Here is a 14,256-nt window from a genome sequence, read left to right as displayed (position 1 = left end):
ATTGTGAGTTTTTGTTCTTTTTTGTTACCACTGTGCTTAAATTTGCTTCCTTGTAGCTTATACTTATAAATTCTTTCTTCCTTCCAAAGCCATGAGGAGTACGTCTAATCTAATTTCTGTGTAATATTGCTTCTAAAATGTTTGAAGAAAACTATTATCACACTACCTTCAAATCTTAAATTTCTTTTGCAGATTGAACATCCTCATATTCTTTAAAGGATTTGTATACAGTGTATTTTCAGCTTCTATCACTTAGGTCATACTCTTCTAGAATACCTTATGTTCCGCTTTCTTTTGTCATTTATTGTATACAGAACATGTAGAGTATGACCACTACAAAATCCTGGCAGACTGTTGGCTACATTGGCTTGATGCCTCAATGCCAGTAATGCCAGACAGTTTACATTGCTGTTTTATACTGAGCTTGTTACCAACTAAAATTCCTAGGACGTTTTCAGTGGGACTAAAGTTAAATCAGGTCTCTTTTTTTCTATACTTACTTAGGGGTTTACTGAATACAAATGCTATATTTTATATTTATCCCTATGAGATTTCTCCTTGGTCCACCATTCTTATTTTTTTTTTTTTTTTTTACACCTATGGCACCTGGTCTTCCTAGGTGGTCTCCCATCCAAGTACTAACCAGGCCCAACTCTGCTTAGTTTCCGAGATCAAACAGGATCAGGCTTGTTCAGGGTGGCATGGCCATACACTCACAATTCTTAAAATTTTTTAAAAAGCTTTGTTATATGTGTTACATTGTTGCACTGTTGAATATAAATTTATTTATACTTCCCTTTATCCCTGCACTAAGCTAGGCCCTCTTATACTGACTCAGAGCTTGGCAATGTGGTTTGTTTTAGCCAATGGAACAATAGTAAATGTGACATAGCAGAGACCTGAGAAGTGATTATAATAGGGCTTGTCTTCTCTTTTGCTGCCTTGTCTTTTGGAACGAGGAGACTACAAAGAGAACACATTTAAGCTAGCCTTCTGGGGGTTGAAAGGCCAGGTAGAGAACTTAGGCACTCTGTCCTACAGTTAGCCAGTCCAAACCAAACTGCAGTTGATTGTAGACACATAAATGAGCTTTAGCCAAGATATATTAAGCTTAGCCCAGGTCAGCAGAACTGTCCAACTGACCCAACTTAAACCATTGAACCATAGAACTATGAGATAATAAATGCCTGCTATTTTAAGCCACAATGTTTTGGGCTGATTTTTTTTTTTTTTAATAGCAAAAGCTAATTTATGCAACATCTAATATAATACTTATTCTTTCCACTTGCATATCACTCACAAAATTGATGGGTTCCTATATCCAAGTTATTGAGTAGATTCTGACCAAATAAAGAGCTGTGAGATACAACTCTAAATGTTGACGTTGGCCAAGTCTCTTTGTTCAGCCAGCTGTTAAATACTCTTAACTATTTTACATGCAGCCTGCAATTTGCAAAGGAAAAATTGCATTGGAATAAAAAATGAAACTAGATTGTAATTTTAACATTTTTCTGCCTTCTGATTAGTCTGAAAGATTATGTTCTGTTTTCTAATGTCACAATATTATTCATAGTCAGAATGTTTGAAGTATCTGGAAATAAATTATCTTCATTAAAAAAAAATAAAGCTTTTCTGAGAATAGTAGTTAAATTGTTTCATATTATGAAAACCAAAATGAAGAAACTATTGAACATTTGAAAAATTTCTTAAAACCTTTTCATATTGATGAATTTTATAAACTTTCTAAATGCAATGAGTTTTTTTTTTTTATTCGTATTTTTTTGTTTGTTTGTTTTCCTCCTGAGGACCCTCACTATTGCCTTCAGTCTGAAATAGAAGTGCTGAAATCTTGAGTGTAAGAGTTGAGGAAAAGAATGAAAAAGACATTTCCTGCAGGATTAATAGCAGGAAATACCAGAAAAATCATCCAAAATATTCTTTTCCCTAGAGATTTTATTTTGTTCCATGTATTATTTTTACGTTTGTTTTTTTTTAAAGCTACATATTATCTTCTTCAATGCACTATTCTCTTTGTACACAGTACCATTACTACATTGAAAAGAGAAATAAAACCTTAGAACAACTTTAGGATAATCAGAGACAGCAAACCAATGATCTTATGATAAGAAAAAATAACATAATGGAAAGAATACTCAGTTGGGAATCACGTAGTCCTGATAAGATTGTCTCAGATGTCAATTACTAGTTCTTTGGGCATCTTTCAGAATAGTTTCTTTATGTATAACATGAGGATGTTAATAATACCTAACTTATTGGATCCTTGTGAGGACTATATGTGTAAAATGTCTATTACACTGAAATTAATTATTAAATAATAATAGCTATTAAATAATAATAGCTATTCAGATTAATAAGAATAGAAAATCTCTTAACGAGCATTTTTTTGTGTCAGGCACTATGCTAATGGATTGGCTCGAATGGCATAAAAACCAAGGCTTATTGGTTCTATTCATATTAGTCTTTATACAAACTGTCTGTAGTTTGTATATTTTATTGTCCACCTTGTATAGCTTCCATTCCTAGTCCAAGACGGCTGCTGGGAATTAAATTATAGAATCTCTGCTCATGCTAGCAACTGAAAAAGGAAATACATTATTTCCCCCTTTAAGAACACTCATCTTCCTCACGTGGCAACACTTGGCTATAAAAGAGGCTGGAAAATGTAGCCTTTATTCTATCTGCCCACTTAAAAATTAGAGATTCCATTACTGGAAGGAGAAAGGATATTGAGGGGAACAAACTAGAAATTTTGTTACAGATGTTTAATATATTGATTCTTTAGTGCATTGGCATGAATATGTTTTTCAAACACATTTTTCATTTTAGTAGGTGAGGTGGGAACAAAAGTAAGGAAAGATACCACAAAAAATTTTACCCAATTCCAAGTTTATCCTAGAGCTGTTCTAGAGGAGGTATTTGATTAGAAAATGATTTTCTTGGCACCTTGAATGTTAACACACTGTAGTTAATTCCTTCCTTCCTTCCTTCTCTCCCTCCCTTTTTATTTTTTCCTTCCTCGCTTCTTCCTCTCCCTCCTTCATTCCCTCCATCTCCCTTTCTCTTCTCTCTTCTGTCTCTCTCTCTCTCTCTCTCTCTCTCTCTCTCTTCCCCTGTCTCTCTTTTAAGTCAGGACAAGAATTAACTTCTAAAGATACACTTACGTGAAGTCCAAATCTAATTTACTTTTGCACAAAATTTGACTTTTTGAATAAAAGCATGTCATCCATCTGTAAGAAACAAACCTAAATTAAACCTGTTTTCATGATAGATCTGTTAAATAGATCTGAAGGGCAGCCTCAGGGAAGACTGGAGGACATGACATAACAATTTCTACTTTCATTAAGAACTATGCTTAAAAAACCTTGATTCGTTTTTGTATTTTTTTTCTCAAATCTTCATATTTTGTTCCCTGAAACTTTCTAATTTCCTGATAGCAGTATTTAATTTTCCCATCCTGGTTTATTTCTTTTGTAAAACATGGTAGTACATACTGCAGACATAGTCTTCTAATGACAAAAGTTCATGAATTTATAAAAAGAATAACCATCTTAAAAATTCATATGTGCTATAAATAGCTGTGTTAGTTTCCTAGGGCTGCCATAACAGATAATCACAAACTCGTTGGCTTAAAACAACAGAAATTTCTTCCCTTATAGTTCTGGAGACCAGAATTTCAAAATCAAGTTGTTGGCAGGGTTGGTTTCTTCTGGAGATTCTGAGAGAGAAGTCCATGGCTCTCTCCTGGCTTTAGTGCCTGCTGGGAATCCTCTGCTGTTGGTTATATCATTGCAATTTTTGCCTCTATTTTCACATTGACTTCTCTGTATGTGTAATCAACCTTTGCTCTATCTTACAAGAAAGGACATTTGTGATAGCATTTAGGGCCTACCTGGATAATCCAGATTAATCACCTCATCTCAAGATTCTTCATTTAATTTCATTTGCAAAGATCTTTTTTCAAAACAAGTAGCATTTACAAGTTCCAAGGATGAGGACTTCATGTCTTTGGCCATTATTCAACCTACTACATACAATAATTTATAAATGCTTAATCCTTAATGTTTTGTGACATTGAACTACTCAGTAGTAACAGAGTTCAACTCTTTACCCTGCATGTAATGAGGTTTACATTTGGTAGACTTTGTCTTTTTATGAAAATTTTGAGTAAAATGTGTTTTTCACAGAGCAAATAAAATTCTTTGTGAGGAGATACTCTATATGTTTATCACCTGACAGTTCCAGGAGTAGAAAAAGACTCCCAGGTGATGGATCTGCAAGACCCTGAGCTCTTCTTACTCTGACTGCCTTTCACCTTCTCTCAGAAGTTCTTTAGCAAAGTTTAGGGCATTGTAAATATTAGAAATTGATAAAGATTGTATTGCCAAAACTTCATGGTCTTCTCCAGCCCTGAGTAGAATACTCAACCTCTCTTTGTTGCTAACATGATAAAACTCTCCTCAATGAACTTAAGGGCACTTTGCTTTACCAGGAGAAGCTAGTATTTATTATCAATATATGTATCATCGATATGCACTAAAGAATCTTTATACAGACTGTCTGCAGACAGAAAATAGTTCCTGGGGTAGAAGATGGTAAGCCTGGTGAATATCTTGAAGTAACCTTATATTTTAACACACACACACACACACACACACACACACACACAATTAAATGCAATTTTTGTTTTAAAATTAGGCTATTTAACTAAATTTGCTTTTTTTTTTTTACCCCCTATTGGTTGATATGCATTGACTCAGCTGATGCATAATTCTATACTGAGGAACATTTTGACTGCAAAGTCTCTGGGAGGTGGCAGAGAAGATTCTTCACACACATAATATATACCATTGAATTCTTTCAAATTGTGTGTGTGTGTGTGTGTGTGTGTTTTAATTTTCCTGAAGCTGTTTCCTCAAAGTGCTTCTCTTCCTATTCAAAGATGATGATGAAAATTGAATTTTTTTTTTTTAAGCAAGGATTATCATTCTTGGGGCAACAGTTTTGATTGACTAGACAAAAGAAAAAGAAAAAGAGAAGCAGCAAAGAGTTCAATGAGAAAGTGTTAATAATTAAGGCAAGAGGTAGCCTAGGATGAACCAGTCTTTTCACTATAGATTGAGGAAAAGGACACATTTTAGAGATAAAGTGAAAGGAGATCAAATAAAATAGGCTCAACACCTGTGATAAGGTTAAAGAGAAATTACATGGTGGAAGGGATAAATTAATTTGTATTTTTTCTTTTTTTTTAGTTCATTTGCACTTGCTATCGGCCAGACCTCATATTTGGCTCATTTATGCCAAGTGTTTGAATCAGATCAAGCTGCCAGGCTTGGAATGGTCAAACCCAATGGCTGCTCATAGCACCGTTTTCCCTTCAGAACAATGTCGTGGACATAACTCACCTTGATAACAACAGCAATTGATATATTATCACTTAAGAACTGAACCGGCAATATTAGTTATTTCAATGATATTCTATGAATAGATTTTCTTAAAGACCACAAAATGAGAACAATGTTGGGTAAGCTTAAATTGTTACGATGTTGCTGATTGTTGCACTGGAAGTGAAACCAGTGCTATTAGCCATGAAGAATTTAGGGTATCTTTGGCAACAGGACCAGTGTCTCACAGAGTAATTTCCTGAGGAGAGATAGTAAGATTTAAGGACTAGGTTGGCACATAAACAATTATTGACACAGTATCTCCTCTTGTTACTTTTTTTTTTATTTTCATGCATTGTGTATTTCTTATGATAAAGTAAGAGATTCCATTTTCTGGTTTGTCTTCATGTCAAAAGAAGGTCTGGGGAATTGATTTAGTTATCCTGCTAATGACTTCCTTTCGGAAGTCTTATTTGAAAATGGAATAACCAATGCACTGTATACTTGAAACTAATAAAATAAAATTTTATAAAAAGAGAGAAAATGGAATTTCCATACAGAGCAATTCACCAGACTGGCCTGGTCACTGATAATACCTCTTTACTTCCAAATGACAGGTAGAAGTGGTCTATGAGAAAAATACCTTGTTTTGTATGCTGTATCTTTTGGCAATCAGTATGTCGTTATATTAAGAGAATACTGTGGCATCTTTGAGCAGCAAACACTTCTAAAGCATAGGGCTTAGAACAGTCAAATAAGAATCTTGAATTCTGGATTTTAATTCTGATTTTGTTACTAATTAACTGTACTCCTAGGCAGATGATTTCCTAATTTCACACATACAAAGAAGAGATAATAAAGAATACAGAGTAGCTAGGAGCAACATATATCTGCCTGTGTGTATGTATGAGCACTTTGAAAATCATAAGAATAATGCAAATATAAGACTTCTGAAATGATATTAATGAGTACCTGTTTGAAAAAATGTGTAAATATCAAGACTCACATATATGGGAACAGTGTTGTTTGTTTGTTGGTTGGTTGGTTTGTTTTTCTCCTGACCTCTGTTCCATGCACATCAGGCTATGACTTCATTTAAGTAGTTCCATCTGGAACAAAAAGTAAAGAAATTTTAAGGAAATAATAGCATGCCTTCTCAATCTTGCAGACCCTATCTCCCTAGAGTTCAGGATCTGGTATGCCTGGGAATAGTTTACAACATTCTATACTTAAAGAAAAAATTCCTTCCTCCAACAATATGAATTCCTCTGTAAAAGGCATCCAGAGCCAATATTCAGCATGTTTAGAAAAACACCTAATTTAGGTCTCCATTACTGGTGTGGCCAGCAGGAACTCTGCTTAGCTGGAGCATTTATGGAAAATACATACAAAGAAAATGTTAGTTACAGAGACTCACAGAGTAGTGAAACTTTGAGTTCATTTTCTCCAGCTTAGATGTTGAGAAGCAGTAGAATGATTTTTTTAAATTGTTGTCTGCTTTTTTCATACCGATTTAAAGGAATTTGCTGTACATTTTTAAAATAAGCTATTTGACAGTTATTTTTATTTATTTTAATATAATTAAAATGTTTAAATTACAGTTGACATACAATATTATATTAAAGGTGTACAATAGAGTGATTAGATATTTATATACCTTGTGAAATGATCACACTGATAAATCTAGTACCCACCTGACACCGCACATAGTTGTAACAATATTATTGACTATTTCTCGTACTATACTTTTCATCCCCATGACTACTTTGTAACTACCAATTTGTACTTCTTAATCCCTTCTCCTTTTTCATCCTCCTTCAAAGCCCCCATCCCATCTGGCAACCATCAAAATGTTCTTTGTATCTATGAATTTGTTTATAATGCTGCAGTGAACATATGAATTCACATGTCCCTTCAAAGTTAGTGTTTTGAGATTCTTTGGATAAATAGCTGAAAGTGAGATTACTGGTTCCTTCTTTAACTCTTGTTATAGCCTTTGTTTTAATGTCTATTTTGTCTGGTATAAATATTGCTATCCCAGCTTTTTTGTTTGCTTGTTTTTATTTTCATGAAATATCTTTTTTCATCTCTTTACTTTCACTATGTATGTGTTTTTTGATCTGAAGTGAATCTTTTATAGGCAGCATATGTAAGGGTCTTGTTTTCTTACCCATTTTTTGATTGGAGCATTTAATCTATTTACATCTAAAGTAATTGTTGATAGATATTTAGTTATTACCATTTTATTATTTATATTTTTGATTTTGTTTTCTTTTTCTTAAAGAAAGAATCCCTCTAACATTTCTTGTAGTATGTACTGCTTTGGTGTTGATAAACTCTTTTAGCTTTTTCTTGTCTGGGAAGCTCTTTATCTGTCCGTTGATTCTAAATGATAGCTTTGCTGAGTAGGGTAATTTTGGTTGTAGATCCTTGCTTTTCACCACTTTAACTATTTCATGCCAATGCCTTCTGGCCACAAAGTTTCTGTTAAGAAATCAGCTGGTAGTCTTATGGGAGCTCCCTTGTAGGTAACTAATTGCTTTTCTCTTGCTGCTTTTAAGATTTTCTCTTTGTCTTTAACCTTTAGCATTTTAATTATGATGTGTCGTGGTGTGGGCCTGTTTTGGTTCATCTTGTTTGGGACTCTCTGAGCTTCCTGAGCTTGTATGTCTATTTCCTTTACTAGGTTAGGGAAGTTTTCCATCATTATTTTTTCAAATAGGTTTTCAGTTCCTTGCTCCCTCTCTTCTCCTTCTGCTACCCCAATGATGCGAATGTTTGTATGCTTGATATTATCTCAGAGGCCCCTTAAACTATCCTCACTTTTTTAAATTCTTTTTTGTTGTTGTTGCTGTTCTCATTGGGTTCTTTCTGCTGCCTTATCTTCTAAATTGCTGATTTGATCCTCTTTTTCATCTAATCTATTATTGATACTTCCTAAGGTATTCTTTATTTCAATTATTGTATTCTTCATTTCTGACTGGTTATTTTTTATGTTTTCTATCTCTTTGTTAAAGTTCTCACTGAGTTCACTTACTCTTCCCCCTAAATTTATTAAGCATTCTTATAAACAATGCTTTGAACTCTACATTTGATAGACTACTTATCTACATTTTGTTTAATTCTTGTTCTGAAACCTTTTTCTCTTTTTTTGTTTAAGACATGTTTCTTAGTCTCCCCATTTTGGCTGCCTCTCTGTGTTTGTTTCTAAGTATTAGGTAACAGTCCTAAGTTTCCTGATTTTAGTAGAGTGGCTTTATGTAGTAGGTGTCTTATGGTGTCCAGTGGTACAGTTTCCCTAATCACATGAGCTGGGTGCTCCAGGTATGTCCCTTGTATAGATTGTGTGTACCCTCTTGTTGTAATTGAGCTTTGGTTGCTGTTTGCATGTCAGTGGGAGGGACTGACCCTTGGACCGATTGGTTGTGAGGACTGGCCAACAACTAGAGTGTAGGAGTTGTTGTGCAGAGACTGACCCTACAGAACACGACTCACTTTAGCAGGTGCCTACTCTGTCTGCCCTTTGTGTATGTTATCCTCAGATGTGGCCTTGAGTGGTGCTCTAGCTCAGTCCAAAGCTGGCCAAAGGGTGTGCCAGCTCCATAGTCTCCTGGGAGGGGCCGCACCACAGGCCAAGTTCAGCCGCTGCCTGTGCCCTGCCCAGGGCCACCTGGCATGAGCTATCAAGCAATCACAGAAGACTGCCACCCACACTGGAGTTAGAGTTTTCTCAAGAGGCACTGGAGCTGGCTGCTACTAGTGCTAGGTTTGGGGTGGCTCAGCAAGGGGTAAGGGGCACATTGAAGTCAGATGGTGCTTGTTTGGGGTTTGTAAACTTTTGAGAGATCTTAGGAGAGTCTACAGCATGAGCCAAGACAGGCCATTGGTATGGAAAAGCCATTGGAAGTGGCTTGGGTGGGCCCGAAAGTTGGATAGGGCAAGGTCTCAGGGAATCATCAGGGCAGGGTGACCAGTGTTAGCCAGGTTGACGGTAACTCAAAAATGGCAGTCATCTGCAGATTGGGTTGGGGGAGTGCCCAACAAAGGAACAGTGGCCTTCGCCAGCAGTTCTGTCTGGGAAAAAGCTCCCCCCTCCAGACCTTACCCTGAAACTCAGTTCCTCTTCATATGTCCCTGGAACCTTATGAGCTGCTTCCCCAGCACCAGAGCTCAGAGTGAGTGAGTTTGTTGGCAGGGAAATCCATGTTCGAGCTTTTTAAGAAGGGCACCTGAAACCCCTATAGCCTTTGATCTCACTCAGCCACAGTCTCCGTTGATTTTCACGTTCAGCTTTTGTGGAGACTTCTCTTCCTGGCACTGGAACCCTGGTCTGGGGAGCCTAGTGTGAGGCTGGAACCCCTCACTCCTTCAAGGAGACTTCCACAGCTAAGATATCCTTCCCAATTTTCAACTGTCGCATGCGCATGTGGGGTCAGCTTGTTCCACATCTCTGTCCCTCCTACCAGACTCGAAGTGACCTCTTCTGTACGTCCTCAGTTGTAGGACTTCTGTTCAGCTGGATTTCAGACAATTCACTGGTGGCTGTTCTGTGGCTTAGTCATAATTTTGATGTGGTCATAAGAGAAGGCAAACACAACATTTACCAACTTTGTCATCCTGACTAGATTTTCACAGTAGAATAAATTTAACTTATGTGCCCCCTATGGAAATTTTACCTATATTGGATGAAAAGTAAACTTCTAGTAGAAAGGACCTTCCTTTGGTGGTCTCCATTGAGTGACCTTTGTTTGCTGCTCTCTGAGCAGTGTTAGAATCCATTCGAAAGGCTCGTTTCTGAACATTAGTTGTGTCTGCAGTACTTTAAAACATTTTTAATGGAAAGTGAGACTTTTGTCAGTCATTCATATATGTGATGTGTTGTACATGTTCTAGGCATTGTTTTTTTATAGATTGTAGATAAACTATACATATATATGTATATATAATAAGTATATCTACTACATCAGAGATCCCCAACCCCCAAGCCGTGGACTGGTACCGGTCCATGGTCTGTTAGGTACCAAGCCACACAGTAAGAGGTGAGCGGTGAGTGAGCAAGCTAAGCTTCTTCTGTATTTGCAGCCTCTCCTCAGTGCTAGCATCCCTGCCTCAGCTCCACCTCAGATCATCAGGCACTAGATTCTCATAGGAACACTGGTCCCTGGTGCCAAAAAAGTTGGAGATCACTGTATTACATGACAAAGAGGAGAGAGAGAAAGAGAAACCAAAAAGGAAAAGAAGAGGAATGAGAGAAGGGAAAAGAGAAAATTCCTAGTTATTACCCAGTGCCTCGAGTGACTCTTTGCGGAGTCCACGCCATTGACAGCCTGTACATGGTGTTGACAGGGCTGCACACAGATCGGTGGAAATGGCATTGGCTCTAGAATGCTGATCATGTAGGTTTTATCCACATCGAAGGTATGAACTGTTTACAACTTAGCAAGTGAGTGGAGAATAAATTTAATATTCCTATTATATGTAACATTTCTTCAGCTACTAACTAATGTCAGGATCAACATTGTTTTATAACCGAAAATGTGTACCTGGGATAAAACAAGGGACTCGGGCAGCAGAAAATGGTATAAGTCAGTCAAGAAACTTTATGTAAACAGTGCTAAGCATGATTATCTAAACATTTCAAGAGTAAAAGGAGATGGCAAATATTCTTTAAAAGGTCAGTAACTTATTTCTCTGTATGTAATCATTATATCTTTTAATATGATTTTTTTTAGAATCCCATTCTACAGTAATAGGTTAGACATATAAAAGGTGTCAAAATTCCATTCTAATTTAAAGTTTATAACTAATAATTTTATTCCATACATTTTCTGATAGAACACAAATTTTAATGCATGCTTAAATTCTTTTAACTCTTCTTATTTTTGTGAGAAACTGTAGAATCTTATCCTAAAGTTCATAAAGTATAATCATTCATAATCTTCTGCAGAATAGCTTTTGGTTAATTATACTAATCCAAATGTAATTAGAATAATAAAAATAGCAAGTCCAAATTATACATATTTTAATTTTTGTCTTGAAAGTTGTATCTCTATTTCGCCAGCCACTTACTACTTCTATAGCAAGTACTTATCTTAAGCTATAAACTCTTAGTCTTTCTATAATTGAACTTAATCTTTGTTTTGAGCTTTCATTCTGCTAGGTAATGGACATGTTTTCTAAAGTTGCACCTCAATTATAGGAGTCTTACAAGGTGCCAACGTGTTACAAATGGACCTGAGCCATTTTTATCTCTGTAGATAATGACAGCCTCTCAAGAAATGTAAATCTAAAGTTTAAAAGAAAGTAAGTCTCAGACCAAATTCCACCACATATACATACCATACACACACACGCGCGCGCATGTGCATGTGCACTCCCAAAGAGAAAGAGAGAGACAGAGACAGAGACAGAGACAGAAAGAGACAGAGAAAAGGAGAGAGGAAGGAGATATTAAACAATTCTTTATTATTTAGCCATTACAAACAGTTGATAAGCCTGTTTTGTAGAGAAACAGAGTCCCGTTTCTCTTTTCTATTTTTTAATGTGCTCCAACCACCGCTGTACATGAAAGGTGCCCTAAAGCACATGTGATAATCTTCCAGAGGCAGGATTCCACGATTGTTTCCATTGTCAACAAGTGTCAAGAATTGTAAAGGATATGAGATTTATCCCCTTTGCTCATTTGTTAATCTGCCGATAGTTTTGTAAATAGTAGCAAAAGACGCAATTCCCGGATCAGAGACAAAGGTCAGCTATTATTCATAACTATAGCAATAGCCAGAATATCAGCATTTACACTGGTTCTCTGAGCCCAATCCCAATAGGGCAATATAAAGAGGGCCAGATTATGCCTACATTCTCAATCAGATACATTTCAGAAGAGTAAACCTGAGTTTAGAGAACTCTGAATCTTTTATGCTGAATAGTCAGCCTGACTACTCCATGCTCTAGAAATATTATTTTTATTTCCAATGTTGTAAGCCATATATTGGAAAAATTTCGTAAGGGTGAGAGAGTAAGAAATTTAGGCTTTGTTGGCTAAATACAGTCTCTGTTGCATATGCTTCTTTATTTTTTGTTTGTTTTATAACTCTGACAATTTAAAAACTACTTTGACCTCACAGGAAATGCAAAAATAGGCTGCCTGCTGAATTAAGCCCACTGCCTGAATTAAGCCCACTGGCTATTGTTTGCCAACTCCTGCTATAAAATAAACATGCCAGTTGCCCAAGGGGGAAACTCATCTCTATCTTCCTAGGCTGTTAACAATACAATAAGACTTGAAAAGATAGCCCAGAAAAGGGACAGTCGGAGACTCTGCTCAAAGAATGCAAGAACCTAAAAGACCAATGGAAAAGTATGTCCAAATAATATCTACTCCTCATTTCTACACTGTCTTAGTTTCTGGTGAATTTTCTCTTGAATTTGCCACTTCATCAGAAACTTGGGTTAAGTTTCTGATGAAGTGGCAAATTCAAGAGAAAATTCTTGAATTTTCTCTATTTCTTCACTACGGAAGCTGGTACCAAATTTGTTCCGATCTCTTGCATAGCATTTAATTCAGGTTGTTACCAAAATGACTTCGAACAGGCAAAGATAAGAGTGTATCTAAAATATTTTATTCAATCCACATTCTGTAACAGATTTACTGTCACCAAAAAAGTATATTTTTAACATTCTTCATGCTATCGATATGTCACTAATTTGATTAATGAAAATTCACTTTTGACAGTCTACTAATTAGCTAAAATTTTGGTATGATCAAAACTAATGACAGTTGAAGTGCTTATAAATGGATAGGATAGGAGCTTCTCTAATAGACCATTAGCTGACCACTCCTGGGGTGAAGATTCTTAATTAGAATGCTGGCTGCAAATGAAATATCTTGATGTGCATGCTTACCTATGCTAATGAAAATTACAGATATCTTAACATTAGGTTTGAAAAGGGCACCTGTTTTTTGTCATTATCAGCTGTCTTTGCAGGCATTTGCTAAATTATCTGATGCTGAGCAATCAGTAGTCATTAGTTTCTGTGGATACATCCCTTTTTCTCAGTCACAAAACTTCTCAAGGTCCACCCTCTGTCCATTATTTTGATGTTGTTTTGGAATGGCAGGAAACTTAACTATACCTGTTCTACTTTGGGGTCTATAAGAATTACTGTTTGACCATTTCCTGGCCATACCAATGTATATGGGATCATCCCAGGCTAATCTGCCAAGACAACACCCTCAGTAATTGCTGTTCAAGTGCTTCTGTGCTATGTTGAGGTATGGAAGGTTCTGAAATTTTGCTGTTTTCTTAGAGACTACCTGTGAGTGAAGTATACATCCCTTCAGCTCTCAGTTCAATTGTCTACTTTTGTGAGGGTTATATTGACAAGGCTCAAGCATTTTTTCAGGGACATCTACTAAGCCTTCCCTCTGTTATTAAATTTCTAATTTTCTTTCCTCATTTTCAGCCTCATTTCAGTCTCTAGATAAATGCTGTCCAGTAGAATTTTCTGTGATGATGAAAATATTCTATATCTTTGTGATTCAGTACAGTTGCCACTAGTCAAATTTGGTTATTGGGCATTTTAAATGTGGCTACTGTGACTAAATAACAGGCTTTGAATTTGATTGATTTTAATTAATTGGAATTTAAATGACCACAAGTGACTAGTGGCAACCATATTAAGTAGCACAACTCTAGAATCTTTACATAACCGGAATAGGAAGAAAGGAAAATTTTCTAATATAAAGTCTCTATTTATCAAAACCGTTTTTATGCCCTAAACTATTTTGAATTTTTTAAGTCAGGAATTGGCTTTGTTCCAAAATAGAAAGAACCAGGCCCAGATGGGTACACAG

The 14,256-nt window shown here is 36.1% G+C and overlaps 1 pseudogene; it reads right to left on the bottom strand.

Annotated features, from left to right (window-relative positions):
• Positions 1-594: 594 nt before the first annotated feature.
• LOC120609563 (uncharacterized) lies at positions 595-713 on the bottom strand (annotated as a pseudogene).
• Positions 714-14,256: the final 13,543 nt, after the last annotated feature.

This window comes from Pteropus medius, unplaced genomic scaffold (genome assembly GCF_902729225.1).
Source record: "Pteropus medius unplaced genomic scaffold, Ma_sr-lr_union100, whole genome shotgun sequence".
NCBI lineage: Eukaryota > Metazoa > Chordata > Mammalia > Chiroptera > Pteropodidae > Pteropus > Pteropus medius.
Note: the sequence above shows the minus strand (reverse complement) of the source record. Positions and strands in the feature narration are given on the sequence as shown.